This window comes from Somniosus microcephalus, chromosome 26, assembly GCF_052327205.1.
Source record: "Somniosus microcephalus isolate GS21.2 chromosome 26, FLI_Smic_1.0, whole genome shotgun sequence".
NCBI lineage: Eukaryota > Metazoa > Chordata > Chondrichthyes > Squaliformes > Somniosidae > Somniosus > Somniosus microcephalus.
The window spans coordinates 22,905,564-22,926,678 of record NC_141012.1 but is presented as its reverse complement, the minus strand read 5'-3'; the positions used below and the strand labels follow the sequence as shown (position 1 = coordinate 22,926,678).

The window sequence follows — 21,115 nt, the reverse complement described above, 5'->3', positions numbered from 1 at the left end:
AGCAAAGTAAATGAAGCAACCTTTTGCCATCATGTGACCTTAACCATCATATACTTAGAACAAGTCAAAAATGATCCCCAATTACTACACAATGTCAGGAGGTAATTACCACTGTAATTTGTACATCTCCTACATGTGCACAGATCAATTAACATACGTCTGTTGTAGTACAGAAAGAGTCCAGATTTTGAAGTGGAGCGTGCATCAGGCTGGCGGTGGGCAGACCAATCGCAATGCCTACTCGACGTAGCTGGAGAGAGAGAGACTGGAACCATTTTGATGGCCGGGCCTCGTTTACATTGAAGCAGTGAGGTGCCAGTGCAATCCGAGTGCTAATAGGCAGTTTGTTTTTCTGCGGGGGGGGAGGGGGCAGGGGGCAGAAAATCCAGCAGCCCATCCACTGTGCTGAGCCAGCTTAAACCTATTAAAGGGGAAGGCCAGGCCAATTGGGAGGGGGGGGTTTAATATTTTAGGAGGATTTTTAGTGAGACAATGGTTTTGCACTGATACTTATCCTGCCATCAAAAGATCCTCACCAAACCTATTTTTTAGGTCTCTACCAATCTCGCTAAGGAACTCTGGTTGCTCAGGGTGGCCCTGCACTGAGTGGGTGCTACATGTTCCCAGACTAAAATGGCATTGTGGCCCTATTGATGTCGAAGGACCTTCATTTGCATGGCCTAATGAGACCTGTTTCCAGCGGGGGCTCTGGCAGCGGGCGGGAAGATGGTGGCAAGCGTTAGGTTGTGATTTTGGTCTTTCTACCGCCACATTCCCACTAAAAGTTAGGGTGGTAGAGAGACCAGAATCAAGGCCAGCATATTTCATGAAGTATTTTAAGATGTGGCTCAGTTGGGAACACTCTCGCCTCTGAGTCAAAAGTTTGTGGGTTCAAATCCCACTCCAGAGACTAGGCTGACACTCCCAGTGCAGTGCTGAGGGAGTGCTGCACAGTCGCAGGTGCCGTCTTTCGGATCAGTCGTTAAGCCGAGGCCCCGTCTGCTCTCTCAGGTGGACGTAAAAGATCCCATGGCACTATTTCGAAGAAGAGCAAGGGAGTTATCCCCAGTGTCCTGGCCAATATTTATCCCTCAATCAACATCACTAAAAAACAGATTATCTGGTCATTATCACATTGCTGTTTGTGGGAGCTTGCTGTGTGCAAATTGGCTGCTGCGTTTCCTACATTACAACAGTGACTACACTTCAAAAAGTAATCCATTGGCTATAAAGTGTTTTGGGACGTCGTGAAAGGCGCTATAAAAATGCAAAGCTTTCTTTATTTCTTTCTTTGTATTTTAACAGGTAGAAGAGCAGAATTAATAAAGTATATAGCAGGCATAACACAGGTGAACCAAAGAATCAAAAGTTCCTGGACAAAATATATGTCATAATGTGCATTATTTGATGTAATAAGTAAGATGTGAGTCTTTCCTTTCAATATAGTAATCCTTTTTAAAAAGAGATTAACAGAGGAAACATTTTATGAATGAGCAAATATCTTCATGCCACCAAGACCGGCAAAAATTAATAGCATCACTAAAAGAAATATTCCAGTCACAGTCGCTGCCATGTTCAATTTCTTGGCAGTCAGAGATGCACTATAGGCTATGTCCTTGTTTCCCTTATCAAGAGACTTGGTAGCCTGAAAGCACAATTACATCAATTTTAATGACAAATGATAAATAATTGACCTACACAATCTACATATAATATATTCCAATGGCCAATGTATTCATGCCAGTTTAACATTAATGTCACAGGTAATAAGCTAATCTTTAAGTACAACCTCAATTTGCTATGGAATTTACACGGTGATGTGTTTTTTGTTGCATGTGTCAGCCTTGGCTCAATAGTAGCACTCTTGCCTCTGAGTCAGAAGGTCTCTAGCCCAGGACTTGAGCTTATATTCTCAGCTGATAGTTTAGTACAGTACTGAGGGAGTGCCGAAACATCGGAGGTGCCACCTTTGGGATGCAACCTTAAATCAAAGCCTCACCTGCCCTCTCAGGTAGGTGTAAAAGATCTCAAGGCACTATTTGAAGAAGAGCAGGGGAGTTTGACTGGTGACCTGGCCAACATTTATCCCATAACTAACTTCATTAAAACCTAGAAATTACTGTTGCAATATTAGGAGATGAACATTTAACGGGTACATATAACTTTCCTTTCTCTGGTATTTTAACCTATGGTTCTTGCATCTGCTAAAATAAAGAAATGAAGAAAAAGAAAGAGCTTGCATTCATATAGTGCTTTTCACAACCACAGGACTTCCCAAAGTGCTCTACGGCCAATGAAGTACTTGTGGTTACTGTTGTAATGTAGGAAAATAATGGACAAAGGAATGTCATATGCACAAGTTAAGTGTCTGCTAATATTGGCAACAGTAATTTCCAGACTTGTATCTCAAAACATCTTGAGAGTTTTTCAGGGGTCTTTTTTCTATACAAATTTACATTTTTTAGCTTTTATACTTTCTTTGATAGAGTTTCTAGCACAACTAACAGATTTGTAAAAACAGATACCTGCAATTTCCATCTAATTTCTTCTGATCATCTACCATAACTTCAGCAGAAGATTGGCAGAACCCTGGAGAAGCAGTGTAAATGGCCAACTGGTAAGTGTAGCATTCTTGGGAAGAACAGATGACTTTGGACCTATTGTTCCCAAAGCTTTCAACAACTGGGGGATTTCCTCACCTCATGTCTGGGTCTGTTGTAGACTAATTGATAGAGAGTTAATGCCATGATTAGTCAACTATTCCAATTATCGTTGTATCATGCGATTACCAAGATGGTAGAAGGCAAACTAGGTTAGATGGACCATGGTCTTTTTTTGTCTAGCAATTCCTATGTTCCCATTTGCACCATTTCTCCAGGGTTTCCACCAGTTTTCCACCACAGTTGATTGAAGCAGAGACCATGTCAATATTTAAGAATCGGTTGGTTGGGTGGTTAAAGGAAAGGGAATAAAGTGATATGTGACCAGGGTGGGCAGATGAGAGCATTTGAAATTAATTGATAAGACTAAACTAAAGGATTACCTTCCTTAACTAAACATTCCTTAAACATCACTTCAAATACTTTAATTGTGTCGAACTGCAATTCTATTCTTTACTGAATTCAATTCTGTTCTATAATTTGATCAAAAAAGGCTTAACTGCTTAGATGAATTGCAGTTTAAGCATGCAGGTTCGATTTCCATTCAGTTATTTCATATTTACACTCTAAAGTTTAGAAAAGTCACACATACACTAACCTTACAGGAGAAAAACACTGCAGCTAGTCCAATCGGAAAACAGCAAAACACCGAATTAAAAATGGACCACACTAAATAGGTTTGCACCGGTGGATCTATAGGTTTTTCTGAGCTTTTCATCTTCCGATGATCTTCCCAATGTGCTGAGTGCCACATTTCAGTTCTTTTGCTCTAAGTAGGTTCTTTACAACTCTAGTCTTTGGGAACTGATTCTCCAGTCACCCTTTCTATTGTTCCATTTCCTATTGTTACAGTTGGATTCTGAAAAGAAAGGTGTGCTTAACATGGTGCAGACAGTGGCCATGCAACTTTTTAAAGCAATAAAACGACAAACCTATAAAAAGGAAAACAAAAATTGAGATTAGATTTGCTTAACTCAGATAAATATGTACAGAGTTTAAGTTCAAACTTACATTTTAAGATTGAATGGTTAAAAATGTGGTAAGGCAAGGTTAATCTAGTGATGCTACCAAGAAAACGAGCCGTAAAATGGTCGACTTTGGGATCTACCCGGGAAATGCACGTGGCAAGCCCTTCATTTTGCGTCATCGAATTATGGCATCCAGTGAAAGTTGAGTACTTCCCCGTGAGGAAGGGAGTTAGGAGGGGAAAATTGCAAACCCTGATGCCGTTTTGTGCTCGTGGCGATGTCAGGAGTGGAATAGACAGAGGCCAGAGAGCAAATCTGGCACCCACTTTCGTACCCAAGGAATGGTGCAGGGGCATTGTAGACCTGAAAGGAGGGGGTGTAGAAAAATTAAAGAGAGCTTTAAAATAATCCAAAGTCAAATAAATTTTCCTTCTTTTTCAACTATCCTTGTACGAGTTCGTCATTTTTTAAATCAAATTTATGTCTGTTAGAATTTGTAACCCAACATTTCCTGGATCACACTTACACAGAAAATACACCAGAATTTCTCCCAGTTGCTGCCCTGTACTTACCAATAGGACTGTATGCCAACATTTCCTGCGGAGCTGATTTGCCAACGCCAGAGCATAAAAACCAGCATAAAACAAGTGCAAGTGCAGTACCACCAGTAGGGGTAATAGCGAGTAGGCTGCTGTCTTCTGCCATGGCGCCTTACTCTCGGAGCCTCTTGCCTCTGCTGCTCCTCGTCCTCTGCCATTATTATGCAGAACAGGGTTCTGCCCATTGGAACAGCTGCTGAGTCCTTCTAATTGACTGGCGTGGGACGAAGGTTTCAAAATAGTTTGGGTGTACTAAGTGACATGAATCATGTCATTCATGTGGAAATGACTTATGAAATAATACTGGGCGGCCTGCTGGTGGCGCTGTCCAGGGAGAGTATAAATACTCGGGCATGGGCCCAGCTTGCTCAGGACATTCTTTAACAGGAACTAGTGAAGGACACAACTAGATCTCCATGTTGAAAAACAGTTGATTAAAGCTTTGTTTAATGCTTAGACCAAGTGCCGAGTAGTTTTCTTATGTCACTAGACAGTACTTTTGTTAAGTGTAGTGCAGGTTTCGGTAAGAAAACATTTTTTTTTTAAATCGTGAAGAAAATCGCTATCAAACTCCAGAAATCTCAGATGTCAGGCGACCTCGGGTTGTGCTGCGGATCCATCTTTGAGGGGGTCAACCTATGCCAGCACATTATTGGCTTAAATGCAGGAAACTCACGAGATGATCTCTTGCATGGGGCGGAGCTATGTAAATGAGCAGCAGAGGGTGTCAGCGGACGTATCTCGGGAGTAGTGCAAACGATCAAGGAAATTCGCATGTACCAATGTTTTGATGTAAAACTGGCATAAATCAGTTACGCGTGAATTTCCTCCATTGCAAAAAGTAAAATCGAACATGGTGTAAAACAGGCAGCCAATCCAATCAGTCAGTTTCCCAGTGGGTGGGTTAGGTTAGAATAGTCCCCAATAGCTGTGATAACTTCAGCATTCCCAGATTAAGGTTTGATTTTCTTGTATACTACCAAACACACACATTTTTCTGGTATTGCTTTGTTGATTTGTGTATATTTTCTGTGAAAAGGAAAAGTGAGCACACAACAGGAAAAAAAAAGTAAGAGATTATGTTTTCTATTAACCTTTCCTGCACAGTGAATGTGTCATCACCTCCAGGCCAGATTGGGCTTCCAGCACCATGGACAAGGTAACTTGTCTTGGAGCATGCATTCCTTACTCAACATGTAAAAATATGCGAAATGTTAGCCTCAAAAAATACAACTAATTCAATTAGAGTTTGAGAACTCGATTGGCTGAAAGGCTAGCTTGTGGAGATGGCTTTCAGTTAATCAAGGCCAGTTTTACAGTTTGGGTCTCACCTTGAATGATTGAAATTGCAGCTTGGAAGGAGGGCAGATGGCCATTGTGACTATGGAAAGGCTTTTCCACAATTTTATTACATCCCTTATCCTGGCACCTGGGAGCCAACACAGGTTTGGCACTTCCAGTTGTGGATGCAGAAGAGGTAGTCTATTCCTCTAATTATAGAATCTTCTACAACTAGAATTTTTTTTACTACATTTCCTTTTCCTCTTGCTCCATGTAGTGTTGCTTATGATTGACTTCCCCTGAGATGCCATCCTTGTCCACATCTTAGCTCTCCCATACCGTAAACCCATTGACAGTTTGATACTCATGGGGGTGCCCTGCACTGACACCTTCGTCTCCCTTTTTGCCCCATCTGGAGCAGGAGGGGGTGATGATCACCCACTTTCCCTCCTGTTGCAGTGTTGAAAATTCTGAGGGTATGCTCAACCAGCTTCAAACTGGCGTTAGTGCCACCCCGGCAGAACCCGAGCTGGGAAACCTTCCCAATGACTGGGAATGCAAATTTCCTGTTGTTCGCCGACTCGGGAGTAACTACCTCAGTCTGGTTTGAAAGTTGCCCTCCCACAGTTTGCAGCAGAGCTGCTTCCAGAAGGACAGGGATGCTTTCCCATAATTAAAGTCAACAGAGCATCTTAGTGGAAATGGAGGCTCTCAGAGTCTTTCCTTCCTCCTTAACCTTTAACTATTGTTATACTGTAGATGCTATATATAAACCAGTTTCCTTACAAATGTCCATAGAAAGGTTTAACCGCAACATTACTTTTTATATTACCTCAGCTAGTGTATCGATTTTAATATTGAATTCATGTTTCTCTTTAAATTCACGTTTAACTGATCGTAGTAATATTTTCCTTAACTTAAAACTAAGTTAATTAAACTAGGGAACAGTAGGTTTGAGGCATCAAACACATTCTGTATTATTTCTATTCTCTAGTATATTCTCTGGTTACATTAAATTTATCCCTTTATTCTATACTTCAATATAATCTTTTGTTCTAATCTGTTCCTCACAATATTTCCTTTTTCTTTTCAGTTTAATATTTTGCCTCTGAAATGGCAGCTTTATGTTTCATTGTTGTTTCTCCACTCTAATTATTGGATTTATTCTCCTTCCTATTAGTTTCATACTTGCTTTCTATTTTCTGTCTTTCCTTTTCTTAATAAAAAATCTTCCTAATCTTTTGGTTTTTCCCTCTTGGTTTCCACTTCTCTTCAGTCTGCCCACCTTCATTCTTAGAGATGTATCCATTTAACTCCCCAACCGTCACTCCTTCCCCTTATTATTACTTCTCCCCCCCACATTCTAGAACTTGCCAGTTTTAAATGTCAAAACTCCAACTTTTAACATAGAATTTACAGCGCAGAAGCAGGCCATTCGGCCCAACTGGTCTAAGCCAGCATTTATGCTCGACATGAGCCTTCTCCCACCCCACTTCTAACCTTATCAGCATAACCTTCTAATTCTTTCTCCCTCGTGTGTTTATCTAACTTTCCCTTAAATGCATCTATGCTATTCGCCTCAACCATCCAGGACAAAGCAGCCCACTTGATTGGCACCCTATCCACCACCTTAAACATTCACTCCCTCCACCACCGGCGTACCGTGGCTGCAGTGTGTACCATCTACAAGATGCACTGCAGCAACTCACCAAGGCTTCTTCGGCAGCACCTCCCAAACCCGCGACCTCTTCCACCTAGAAGGACAAGGGCAGCAGGTGCATGGGAACACCACCACCTTCAAGTTCCCCTCCAAGTCACACACCATCCTGACTTAGAAGTATATCGGCCGTTCCTTCATCGTCGCTGGGTCAAAATCCTGGAACTCCCTCCTTAACAGCACTGTGGGAGTACCTTCACCACACGGACTGCAGCGGTTCAAGAAGGCAGCTCACAACCACCTTCTCAAGGGCAATTAGGGATGGGCAATAAATGCTGGCATTGTCAGCGACGCCCTGATCCCATAAACGAATAAACAAAACAAAAAAAAAACTACTCTTTGTGGTAGCAAGTTCCATATTCTTACCACTCTGTGCAAAGAAGCTTCTCCTGAATCCTCTGTTGGATTTATTGGTAACAATGCTAGTGCAGCCAGCCAAAACAAACCAATGTTGAAAGATGCAGCTGAGAAAGATTGAAGCATTAATTATTTACACATACAATGACAATGGACTCAGTCAGCTCTCAACCATTCTGTAGACAAGGTACTTTACATATAGGTACACTATATGCATAAATTTCTGCATAGTGCTACAGCCTAAAATACACATAAAGACTTGCATTTAGACAGCGCCTGTCACAACTTCAGGATGTGCCAAAGCACTTTACAGACAATGAAGTATTGTTTGAAATTTAGTCACTGCTCTTATATAGAAAACATGATAAAACGTTCGCTCATTCTATGGCTGCTTTTTTCCTTACAGAAAAAGGCAGCATACAACAAAAAGTACCGGGTACAGGCAGGTGGAGGGATTTAGCAGGTTAAAACCCTCACGCACATTAAAGGTATAATATCAAAGACCATCAAAGGGGAGACAGTACATAGCTTCTATGGTGCATGTGCTAGGGGAGAAGAACATGTTTCTGCCTTGTACAATTATATAATGATACTAGCTGGGGGTGCCCGGCGGTGCCGAGGGTCTTTTGAGGGCATGTTGTTGTTGGAAGAGAGAGAGAGAGCGACTGGGGGGAAGAGAGTTGTTTCAGCAGACATGAAGCAGTGGCTGTAGTGCTCCATGAAATGTGCTATGCATCTTTGAACCAACAATATCCCTAACTAAGCACATGTATATATCTTGTGTCCTTTCCTGATGATGACATCACTGACCGGATTGGTAGTGCCAGCTGCAACTTTGGCAAACTTGAGCAGAGACTCTGGCAGAAATGATGGGTTAGTCTGCTAATGAAAGTCACTATATACCAAGCTGTTGTCCTCACCACCCTACTGTAGGGATGGGAGTCGCTATCATATCAAGCGACTTGACCATTTCCACTTGTGCTGTCTACAGTGTATCACTGGCATCCATGGCTGGACTGGGTGTCTTGCACTGATGTCCTCAAGCAACAACAACAACAGCTAGCATTTCTATAGCGCCTTTAACATAGTAAAACTTCTCAAGGCACTTCACAGGAACATTATCAAACAAAGTTTAACACTGAGCCACATAAGGAGATATTAGGATAGGTGCTTGGTCAAAGAGGTAGTTTTTAAAGAGCATCATAAAGGAGGATAGAGAGGTGGAGAGACTGAGGAATCCAGAGCCTAGTAATGTATAGCCAAGCTCAGCAATATAACTAGAATTGAGGCCATGATCAATAAGGTCCAGTTGTGTTGGTCTGGAGATGCCATTCAACATGCCTGATTATAGAATTCCCAAAGCTGTCCTCTGTGATGAGCTACAGTCCGGATATTGCAAGAGGTGGACAGATGAAATGCTATAAAGACACACTAAAGGCCATCTTGAAATTTTGCATATTTACCCTGATACCTGGGAAATTACAGCCATCGACAGACCACGATAGCAGCATGTCTGCTCGGTTGGCTTGAATTAATTTGAGGTTGTGAGGTTGCAAGGTCTGGCTGCCAAGTATCTGTCACACAAGGCAACTCATCTAGCTGGCTTTCAATGCGATATGTGCAGCTGTATGTGTGCGTCCAAGATTGGGCGCTTCGCCCATCAGCGCACCCACAACAACTGACCCATCCGTCAATTTGACGGAAGACTCCATAATCATCTAAGAACTAAGCACCATCACTTAAAGTACGTATCAGCCAGAAGAATGATATTCAGGAAGGATGAGTCACTTCACACTGGTTTGAAAGGGGCACAATCAGGCACTAAAATAGGTCTAATGTCCCTCGAGTTCCTTTGTGGTCAAGACTTCATGGAGTCGGCTATGAAGAGAAAGATACTTTAGAAGCACAATTTGGTGCATTAATTACTTGTCTCCATGATGTATAGGGCTGTTACACATTTTGGTGTAACACTGTGCCCTAAAAAAGTTTCAAGATTTAGATTTAGAGGGCCTCGTCTCTTCCGTTGCCCAGGGAACTGAGCTCTGACCATTTCTGACCTAAAATGGCATTCAGGGTTCTATTTATGTCCTCGGACCCTGATTTCCATATTAAAAGCGGCCTTTCGCCTGAAATAGGCGGGTGCTTTGGACACCACATTGCTGGTTGTAACGGGGCGGTAAGGAGCCGACCCCATTTTGAGGCCGTTAACGCCAGGTGAGGGCAATCAAAATTGACCATTATGTTTTCAGCAGTAATAATGAAAGACTGCATAGAAAATAATAAATTCCTTTTCCCCCCAATAGCAGTAATATATTTCTGGATGAGCTACTTTTTAAAAAAATCATTTGTTTCCTTTATTGCGTTATTTTCTGTTACCTCATCATCTGATCCTAATACCTGAATGTACTGTTGCCTTTATGCCAAGTCAGTAATGTATAAAAGATAGGGGACAAGGACAAAGATGATGGCTTTGCATAATTTACTGTGTTCTTCGAATGTGTCCACTGTGTGTACTGTGTGTATTTTATCCTGCAGGCATTAGGTACAGCATGCAATGTTTAATGTGGGTGAAAGGTTGGCATGATGGTTTGGTATTTCCAGTCTGGCATTAGCAGAGCCTTACCACGATGCATACCCTTTCACTGTACAGTCAAACTGGCAGAGAGTGGCTACAGAACAGGTGGGAATGTGGAAATTGAAGGGGGAATCATTTGAACCCCACATGAGGGAGGCTGTGGTATGGGAGATCTGAACCTATGAAACTGTGTACTTTACTTCTTTCCCTGTGGCTCAGTTCCTATGAAGGTGGCCTTTGTGCTCTCCTTCTAGTAGTGGTACTATTGGTGAAAGATAGCTGGTCCAAATGGGGACTACCTATTTGTTGTGAGGGATTGGTGGAGGTGGCATTTGCCTGGCTAGTTATTTCCTTCAAAGATCAACATTCACTTAAAGCAATTGTGAGTCAGTAAGGACATTAGTGTTTTTCTCTATTTATAAAAAAAAGAGTCTATTTACTATGTAAATGGAAAGAGGGACATCATATTATAATTTGAGTATTGCATTGGGAACACATAAATATCTAAACAAATAATGTAACTTATGTATGTCACAAAGTTGCATGTCAACAGATATATATGTACATTATAGAGGAACAGAATTAACAAAATATATAGCACAACACAGGTGAATAAAGGAACCAAAATGTTCTAAACATAATGTACTTCATAATACAGATTTATTTGATATAAATTTGATACGATCATTAATCTTCTATGTTATTCTTTTCAACGCGGACGAGAAAACAATCTCAGACTGCTAAGAATAAAAAAAATTATAAAAAATAAAATTATTATTAGTCCAATTACAGTTGCTGCAATGTTCAAAAATTTGGCAATCTTAGAGGCAGTTATCGCTCTTTCCACATTTCCCATTTGGATAGAACTGCGAACCTGAAAACACAAATCATTTTCAATGATGCAAGATAAATAACTGCACATTTTATACAGAAACACATTCAATGTATTTATGCCAGTTTTTGATTGAACTCCACAGTAACAATTGAATCAGTGCGTTATCTAAGTTTGTTATTCAGTTTGCATTGCACTAAATATTAAAAGTAATCCCTGACTACTGTATCTTTTGCAGGAGATCCCCTCCACCCCCCCCCACCCCACTCCCTTGAAGGCTGTGACTTATGTTTCCAAGAGAACTGGAGACCCTCCAATATCTCCTGCTTGAGTTGAGACATAGGCTGGGATTTTCATTACCTCGATGAGTCCGGGACGGGCGATGTCGGTGGTGGGTCGCAGCCCTGCTGCTGGCTCCATCCCGCTGCCTAAAAGGAACTTTCGTTGCTGGGGCTTCTTAAGCCCGCCCAGCGCGTTTCCCGGTCCTATTAGAGGAAGCGGGTCTGGTGACATCATTCAAGGCGCGTGATCAGCCGGTTTCCTTAAAGGGACCATGGTCAACTTTGTTTTGACATTTGAGTTGTCAGTGTTCTACAGCATTGAAGTGCTGCAAACACTGACGGTCACTGCACAGGGGTGCAGGGCTGCACACAGGCTCTCCCATGACTCCCTCCATATGCTTATGGAGGGAGTCACAGATGCAGCGAGGTCCTCTTCCCTTCCAATGGGCGGAAGAGACCTCCCCAGGACACCAATACAGCCTGGTTGCACATTGCACTGGAGGTCAGAAGCAGGGATGTCATCAGGAGGACCTGGGTGCAGTGGTGCAAACCTTTCAATTATCTCAGTAGATCAAGAAACATTAGTACAAAGCCACACTCCACCTCAACCTCCTGTGCCACTCATCACACTCTGCCTTCACTACTCAACCCCTGCACATCCTTACTCACACCAACTTACCTTGCACCTCCACCCATCCCTCTCTCTCTATCTACACTATCACATCCACATCTCACTAGCCCCCCCTCACACTTACCCTCATCCTAGTCCAATCATACCAACTAACAACACACAAGAGTAGTCACATGGGTGTTTTATCCAATGTTCATGTAAAGTTTCTGTTAATGTGCTGTCAAACATTGAAACCTTTATTTTCAACACTTTGCGTTCTTGGACAGATTTGTGTGCACCTTTGGAAGTGGCTTAGTGAGTTGCAGTGAATGGTGAGACATAACGACATTCTCTGCAATGGTGGTGAGTGTGAAAAGAATGGCTTGGGCGTTGTAGGGATGCTTTACGGTGTTGGTGTGGGGTGGTGCCAACCTGGCGCATTATGTGGCAGCCAGGGTGTACAGCGTCAAGTGAAGTAAATCTGGTCATGGTGAGGCCTCACGGGCAGCAATGTGGCCGGGTGCTGATGCCCTGTGTCCTGTATAGCATCGGGTGATTACGGAGAAGGTTGGTGTTGTTGTTGGTGCTGCTGGTGTGCCTGGTGCTGCTGGTGCTGGGGCTGATTGTGGTCGGATTCTGAGAACCAAGGTGAGACAGTATAAAGGGCACCCATGTTGATAGAATAGATGGCAGGTGAAGTAGAGATGACAGAAGCATTATGTCAATGGTGAGAGAGTTCTTCCAATGAGGTGAGAGTGGATGGAGAGTGGAAAGTGGAAAGCCTGCAGTATCTGTGCTGGAAATGGACTGAGAAACAGGTTGTGGCTGAGGAAAGTGATGATCTGTCTGTGGGAGCTTTTACTGTACATTTGAAGCTGTCAAGTAATCAGCTGGAGCAATGGCCATTCAACTCCTGCCTCGGGTTCACAGACGTAATCCCCGAGCAGTTGGATCCCGTGGGCAAGCAGTTAAAGTGAAAGGTAAGTTTAAAAGCATTATTAAGGGTCTGTCAACAATGCAATAATTGGTTTAATCAGGTTGGATCAGAGATCACACACGCACCTGTGGGAAATGCATGTTGACCTGCTGTCAAAAGAATCACATTTCCTACCCGACCCACCATGATCCTGCCCACTGACCCCCCAGAAAATTCCCCCCCAGAGAACCATGCCAGATTATTCATTCATAGAGGGGCATCAAGCCTGATACTGTCCTCCAGATAGTTATTCAGGGGTCAGTGGATAGCAATAAGTTTGAACCTGCGGTGATTTGTTTTACTACCTGGCCGTGGAAAATTGAGACCAATTGTAGCACCCCCGATGCCCTGGCTGAGACCAGTTAATTCAGCATAGTCCTTAGATTGGGACCTTCCTGTTCTATATGGTTTAGTATCACACTATGCAGTGGATTCACCCAAGAAGGGTTTGGTAGTGTAGTGGTTATATTACTGCGCTAATAATCCAGTGAACGTGAGTACAAGGCAGTTTGAGAATTTGAATGTTTTTTAAAATCTGGAAGCAAAATCTAGTATCAGTAAAAGTGAACAGGAAGCTGTTTTGTCGTAAAAACCCAACTGTTTCACTAATGTCCTTTAGGGAAGGAAAACTACCGTCCTTACCCAGTCTGGCCTATCTGTGATTTCAGTCTCATATCAATGTGGTTGATTGTTAACTATCCTCTAAAGTGGCCTAGCAAGCCACTCAGTCAGGACAACTTGGGGTGGGCAATAAATGTCAGCATTGCCAGTGATGCTCACATCGCAAGAATTAATTTTTTTTAAAAAGCGGATTATTATTTTTATAGAAATTATGATAAGTCGTTCACACAACTGTATGCATACTGGTAATAATTGGATATAGAAAATAAGCATAACTAGACAGCTACATGCATAAACAAATTACATTGGTCCGTATTTTCCGATGCCTATGGGTGTGTATGTGCTGTGTACACACCCGTAGGGACATCGGAAATGCTGGTTTCAGGCATGCAAAGCGCATACGCTGAAAACCGGCATTTCCGATCGGTCAAGAATCCTCTTGACAGATCGGACGCCTGCCCTGAAATCCCTTAGAAATCTTACATCTGGTGAAAGAAGGCGTAAGGCCTGCTATTACCGGCATAAGAGTTGAAAAAAAGTTTAAAATTTTTTTTCACTTATTTATAATTTAAACATACCTTTAAAAAAGGTAAGTTTATTTTTAGCCCCATAAAAAACATTAATTATTTTTTTAATTAAATTTTTTAATTTAATGTAATTTTAACTCACTTTAAAACCGTAGGTTTTTAAAAAATCTATTTAATGTTTTAGTGTCTTTTTTCAGTGATCCCCATTCATACTTTTGATGGGTCTATCTGTCAAAAGTATGAAAGGGGATTCCCTTCTTTCATTGGCTAGCCTGGCCCACGTGATCCCAGGGATGCTTGCGAACCGCCTGCGCCCCTGGGATACGTAGGCCCTGCGCATTTCGACTGTGGAGAGACCAGGATCGGAAGTGCCCAGACCTCGGGAGCCCTCAGGTAAGCGCGTAGATTTTTTTCCGATAGGAGGCCTCCGTACGCAGGAAGCCTCCTATCGGAAATTATGGGCCATTATTATGTTTGAAATTCTCCTAGAGGACCATTTGGGGCACTAACCTTTTCAAACATTTGAGAAATTCCCAATTTTTGCTCCAAGGGAGAAGTGGAGCGCTAAATCAAGCGTTCCACTTCCCTCTTGGGGCGCAAGAGGCGGGGAATGTCCCGATCTGGGGCGATGTGCCCAGCAGCGCCACCTATGGCAAAGCGTGGCACTGCCACGTTGCAGGGGCTCTTCCCTCAATTAAAGACAAGGGCTCCCCGCTGCGAGCTCGGCATTTTTTTGGCATCTGCTGGAGCACCGGGGTGCAGCAGTGCTTCGCAATCAGCCCAGCGCTCAAAATCGGCGATTTTTTTTCATGTTGGCCGGCCACTGCGCCTTTAAATGGCGCCCCGCGATCGGCCGGCCTCGCTGTTCGTGACCCCTGCAGTCAGTCGGTAACATTGCCCGGCGCTGATGCGGTGCGCGAGGGGGAATTTTTCTCCCGAGGCGCTACCGGGGTGCTGTGCCCGGAGATGACGTCATGATCTCTGGGCTCAGAAGATCGGGGCGATACCCACTAGCGCCGCCACTAACCTCTCGCGGAATTTCGCGGGAGCCGCGGTTATCACTTCGGGGGACGAAAAGCCATTTGCACCCTGTTAGCGCCTCCCACTGGAGGCACAAACGAGGGGAATTTCGCCCCTCTAAGTTAAGCAGACAGAAGATAAAAGGGAAAAATGTCATATAAAATCATCTATTCCAGTTTTCTGAAGGTGAGGGGGGTATAAGACATCATCAACTCCCTGAGTTAAAAACATGGAAATAAGATAATAGGTTGTGTTCCCTTGACTTCCAATATGTACAGGTGTAATATCTAGCATTTATTTTATGTTTGAACACTTTTATCTTTTTTAAGAGAGATACTCAAGAAGCTCAACACCATCCAGGTCAAAGCAGCCCACTTGATTGGCACCCCATCCACCACCTAAAACATTCACTCCCTCCACCACCGGTGTACCATGGCTGCAGTGTGTACCATCTACAAGATGCACTGCAGCAACTCGCCAAGGCTTCTTCAGCAGCACCTCCCAAACCCACGACCTCTTCCACCTAGAAGGACAAGGGCAGCAGGCGCATGGGAACACCACCACCTCCCAGTTCCCCTCCAAGTCACACACCATCTTGACTTAGAAGTATATCGCCGATCCTTCATCGTCACTGAGCCAAAAGCCTGGAACTGCCTCCCTAACAGCACTGTGGGAGTACCTTCACCACACGGACTGCAGCGGTTCAAGAAGGCGGCTCACCACCACCTTCCCAAGGGCAATTAGGGATGGGCAATAAATGCTGGCCATGCCAGCGACGCCCACATCCCATAAACGAATAAAAAAAAGAGAGCTTCCTAAAATAAAGCATCAGGGAAACAAGCAACTAACATATGCATTGCAATCTGCATACAGTATAATAAGACTTCACTCCAAGCACCCACTGAATTGTAGCTATTACAACACAAATTGCACTCTGCATATAGCAAAGTGAGGCTTAATTCAAATAAACTGAAATGTTCTTTTTATAGTTCAAGCTGTCAGCCTTGGCTCAGTTGTAGCGCTGTTACCTCCTAGTCAGAAGCATATTTGTTCAAGCAACACTCCAGAGACTTAAACGCATATTCTAGGCTGATGGTTTCAGTGCAGTACTGAGGGAGTTCTGCACTGTTGGAGGTGCCGTCTTTCAGTTAAGATGTTAAACCGAGGCCACCATCTGCTCTCTCAGGTGGACATAAAAGACCCTATGGGCTATTTGAAGAAAGGCAGAGGAGTTCACCAAGTGTCCTGGCCAATATTTATCTCTACGAGTCAAAATCGCTAAAACAGATTCTTTGATCAATTATCTCTGCTATTTGTGAGACCTTGCTGTGTGCCGATTGGCTACCACATTACATTAAACAGGGACCACACTTCAAAAGCACTACGGTGACTATGAAGCACGTTGGAAAGTCCTGTGGTTGTGAAAGGCGCTATATAGATGCAAGTTCTTTCTTTCTACACTATATCTGTTTTGACAATTCTTGATTGTTATTTTCAATGAGTAACTTTGCTGCTAGCAGAACGAGACCACACCGAGAGAAAATGAAAAGAGAGCACTCAGGATTCAAGAAGCAAGAAAGGAAGAAAAGTAAGAGGCTCAGACTGCATCTGAAGTTCAACTCAGTGTCAGCTCTGCCAGAACAGCTCAGAAATTGTTCTCTGAGGCAGCTAGTGTTTCATATTGTTCACAATATCAGAAATTAAGATCTTCCATCGCATTTCTAAACAAAACACACTGATCAATGCCCTCCTTGTTCAAAGTACAACTCTGATTCTTATTTTTAGCCTACATAGAACGATTGGATAAGTTCATGTAGTCAGGCTTAATTTTTGCTCATTCCTTTTTCATAACATTAATGTTTAGTAAAGTCATACAGATGGACCACTAACCTGACAGGAGTAAAACATTGCAACTATTCCAATTGGAAAACAACAAAACAGCAAATTGAAAATGGACCAGCCTAAATAGGTTTTCAGCTGTGGAACTGCATAATTCTGGGTGTTCGACGATTGGGACATCTTCAGGTGATCCGTCCAATGTTGTTGAGTGCCATGTTTTCAATTCTGTTGCTCTAAGCTCCTTTACAATTGTAATCTTTGACATATGATTTCACAGTTGTTCAATTTTCTTTTGCTGTGAATGGATTCTGAAAAGAAAAGTTTGCTTAATAAAATGGTGGGGGCAACAGTCATACATTGCAGTAAAGCACCAAAAAGACAAACGTACAAAACTGGATAAAGACCGAGATTGAATTTGCCAAATCACCTATGAAAGCATTAAAGTCTGATTTGTTTTTAATAATGCTGGGGTGAAATTGTGCAGTGTGATATCAGCATCTAAATATATTAATGCAATCCTTTTTTTCTGCTATTTTAACCAATAAAAGTAAGAGATAAGTGAATTTCTGCTCCATGGCACACTTCAGTGTAAACACCTGGTCCTCCCTGAATGTACACAATTGAGTTGCACCGTCTCTGGTAGCAGCCCTCTGAACTTGCAGCATACACTTGATGGAAACAACAGACTCGTTAAGAAGTTCTAACTCTTGTAGCATCATCCATTTGCATTAAACCTGCGCTGGGTGATGTAATAAAACTCACTACGCACTTGGTTCGAGTATAAAGCAAGGCTCTAATCAACTTGTTTCAGAACATGGAGGTCTAGTTGTACTTCACTAGTTCCTGTCTTACAAAATGTCCCTGGGCAAGCTGGGCCCACGCCCGAGTATTTATACTCCTTGGACAGCGCCACCAGCTGGCCGTCCAGTGTTATTTCATGAGTTGTTTTTTCACGATGATGAGATTTATAACATTGGGTATGAATCCCGAGGTGGTAGAGCACTGCTCCTAACTGTGATCGACCTCAACCCAGTAGCGGTTTGATTTAAAAAAAAAATACATTAGAGCACTTTTCTTCCCTCAGTCACACTCCAAGCCCTATCCTGAGATCCTTCCTTAGACTTTGTATTAAGACCCTCCAATGTCTTTGGGAACTGATGCTTGGTTCAAGTGCTGGTTCATGGTTTAGTGCTGTGTGAGCTTGCTGGCAGAGACCAGGGTTCAGATTTCTGGAATTTCTGTGAAAAGAGGAAGGTGACATTTGAGTACACCGCCTCAGAAATGCCTGGCAGCAGCACTGGCAGGACATGCTAAGCTCAGTGCCATTGCCCTATTAATATGTCCAGATGGCTGTTTTGTTTAATAACAATGATGGACAAAGTGAGCATAATAGTATAAACCTTGACCACGGTCACCTCTTCCTGCTTCATCGCCTTTATCCTCTCTAGGTTGTTTCTGCCTATGTTGAAAACTGCTGCTTGACCAGTCTAGACTCGGGAGGAAGTCTGGGAAAAGATGTCTGACATGAATTAAACCATTAAAGTAAGAAATGAACATTAATGTGAACAGCATAAACACGCCATATTAGGGTTTGAGCAAGCATTTCCCTTTTGATGGAAGCCCTTTGGCAGAAGTTTATAAATTGTGGAGAGAATGGCAGAGGTAACGTTTCTGATGAAAGGCCATCGACCTGAAACATTGGGCTGGATTTTCTCAATGGAGACAAGTTGGAGGCAGGACTGCTGCTTGTCGTGTCAATGTCCCGCCTCCATCCTCGTCTGACCAACCAGAGGGATTTTTCCCTGATTGACCTTGTTAAGCCCGCCCTGCGGGCTCAGCAGGCCAATTAGGGAGGAAGTCACTGATAGAGCACGCCAACGTCAGACATGCTATATGTCAAGACTTCTTCGAAGAAGGAATGTCAGCGTTTGACAGCTCTGTGAAGCTGTCAAACACTGACATTCTCTGTAGTTTGATGAGTCCTTGTGTTCAGGACTCAGCAAACCTTTCAACTTTGTCAATTTCAGATGGCTGTTGGTTCGGAGGATCTAACAGCCAGTCTGTGAAATCGACAATGAGAATGTCGGGTCTCCCGATCCAGAGAGGATGAAGGCTGCAGGAAGAAAACAAGGTAAGTGACCATTTTTTTACACTTATCACTCACCTTACATACTTGCCACTCCACACTTGCACCCATCACTCACCTCTACATCTTACTTCCAGGTGCCTCCGACCGCCGCAGACCTGCTTCATGTCTCCTCCAACCCGACGGGGTTCTCTGAGGTCGGGAAGCCTTCACCTGTGAAGCGCCCCCCTCCCTCTGCCCACATTCTAGAACATGGCTACTTCAAATCAGAAGTCCATCCTTTATGACGATTGACTTTACAGCAATAGTTACTTCCATTGCTGATTTAACACAGCAATTGGTTAGATTCTCCATCCATTGATGAGTTAGTAGCAGGCTGGGATTTCTGCCCGCCCACATGACTCTACTGCTAACCTGGTCAAGTTTCCTATGAAGGACTTCATTAAGTAAGCTACATATAGTGACTCCACTATTTCCGGCCAGAATGGAGATGTTTGGATAATTCCTCCGACAATGATGCTTGGAGCTGACCGGGATCGATTTTACGCACAATTTGTATTGTGAAACTATCCTCTACTTACTGAATTTTGCTGAAGAAATCACCCTGCTTTTATCGGGAGAAGTTGCTGTAGTTTTGGCCATGAGTTCTGTTTGCTGCAGTTCATAGAGACTCTTTTTAAGTAGACTCTGTAAATAGACTGGTTACTTTGCTGTTTGCTGAGTACATAAACTGAAAAAGAAAGACTCGCACTAATCCTCTTTTCTGCCTGTTAACTACCTGTTAACAGGCAGTTAAAAGTATTTAATGCCTTTCCCGCCTCCAGGAGACGGGATTCGAAGCAACATATCTTCCCTCGTCCTGGCAAAAGGGCACGGGGGCAGGTTTGCCATCCGCCCCCACTTTCTGCTACTTTACCAGCAGTCCCGCCTGCATGCCTGCCTCCTCGGGGCTTAGGAAAATCCAGCCCAGTAACTCTGTTTCTCTCTCCACAGATGCTGCCTGACCTGCTGAGTATTTCCAGCATTTTCTGCTTTTAATTTCAGATTTCCAGCATCCGCAGTATTTTGCTTTTGTTTATGAATTGTGTTCACTTGATAACAAAAGGAACTCAACCATACTGATTAATATTGCATGTTTATGCCATTTAAATTAGTATTAATTTCTCACCTTTAGATTTTATTCACATCAGACATCTTTTTCTGGACTTCCTCGTGTGTGACACCATGCTGGCCTTCTTGCTTATTTCCAGCCATGGCTGCCTTGCTCCGTACATAAGGGATGGAGGAGGAGGTCTCTGTCCACCCTGTAAATTATATCATTGCTGTGTAATACCCTTGACAGGAACATCAAGATTGTCATCATGAAACTTGTTTTGTGCTGCCCCCTTTGCTCCATGAATGCATCAACTTACTCCTGTGACAGCTAGATTTTATATATGTATGTATGTATATAGTAGGAATTAAGTGGCTACTTTGCTGATGAGCTTGTGGAGGTATGTTCTTCAGTTGTTACAATTAAGTTCAAGCTCACGAGTCCCATTCAGGAAGATAATGCATTCCAGCACGTGAGCTATATCTCCCAGAAAATAAAAAGGAATTGCTATCCATTTATTTCCATTCTATTAGTTTCTTACTTTCTCTCTATTTCATGTCTCTCCTTTTCTGATTAAATATTCCTCAATCTTTCTGGTTTTTCCTCAGATGTTTTTGTGGTTTTCACTTCTCTTCAGTTTGACTAACTCCATCTTCCCATTACCGATGCATCCCTCAACTGTCTAACTGTCACTAACCTCCCACCACCCCCCTCCCTCTGCCCACATTCTAGAACATGGCGACTTCAAATCAGAAGTCCATCCTTTATGACGATTGACTTTACAGCAATAGTTACTTCCATTGCTGATTTAACACAACAATTGGCTAGATTCTCCATCCATTGATGAGTTAGTGGCAGGCTGGGATTTCTGCCCGCCCACATGACTCTACTGCTAACCTGGTCAAGTTTCCTATGAAGGACTTCATTAAGTAAGCTACATATAGTGACTCCACTATTTCCGACCAGAATGGAGATGTTTGGATAATTCCTCTGCCAATGATGCTTGGAGCTGACCGGGAACGATTTTATGCACATAATTTGTATTGTGAAACTATCCTCCACTCACTGAATTT

General features: G+C 43.0%; 1 long non-coding RNA gene across 4 annotated transcripts; it reads right to left on the bottom strand.

The window, feature by feature from the left end:
- Positions 1-1,253: 1,253 nt before the first annotated feature.
- On the bottom strand, positions 1,254-20,714 carry LOC147100344 (uncharacterized). 4 transcript variants are annotated; one of them, XR_015073715.1, is made up of 5 exons: positions 20,584-20,714; positions 16,915-17,171; positions 7,592-7,689; positions 3,259-3,592; positions 1,254-1,645 (listed from the first exon to the last, which is right to left on the bottom strand). It is a non-coding gene; the product is annotated as an uncharacterized LOC147100344 (long non-coding RNA). The 4 variants fall into 4 exon arrangements; XR_015073714.1 differs by lacking the exon at positions 7,592-7,689; XR_015073716.1 differs by lacking the exons at positions 7,592-7,689; positions 16,915-17,171; positions 20,584-20,714 and adding an exon at positions 6,697-6,819.
- Positions 20,715-21,115: the final 401 nt, after the last annotated feature.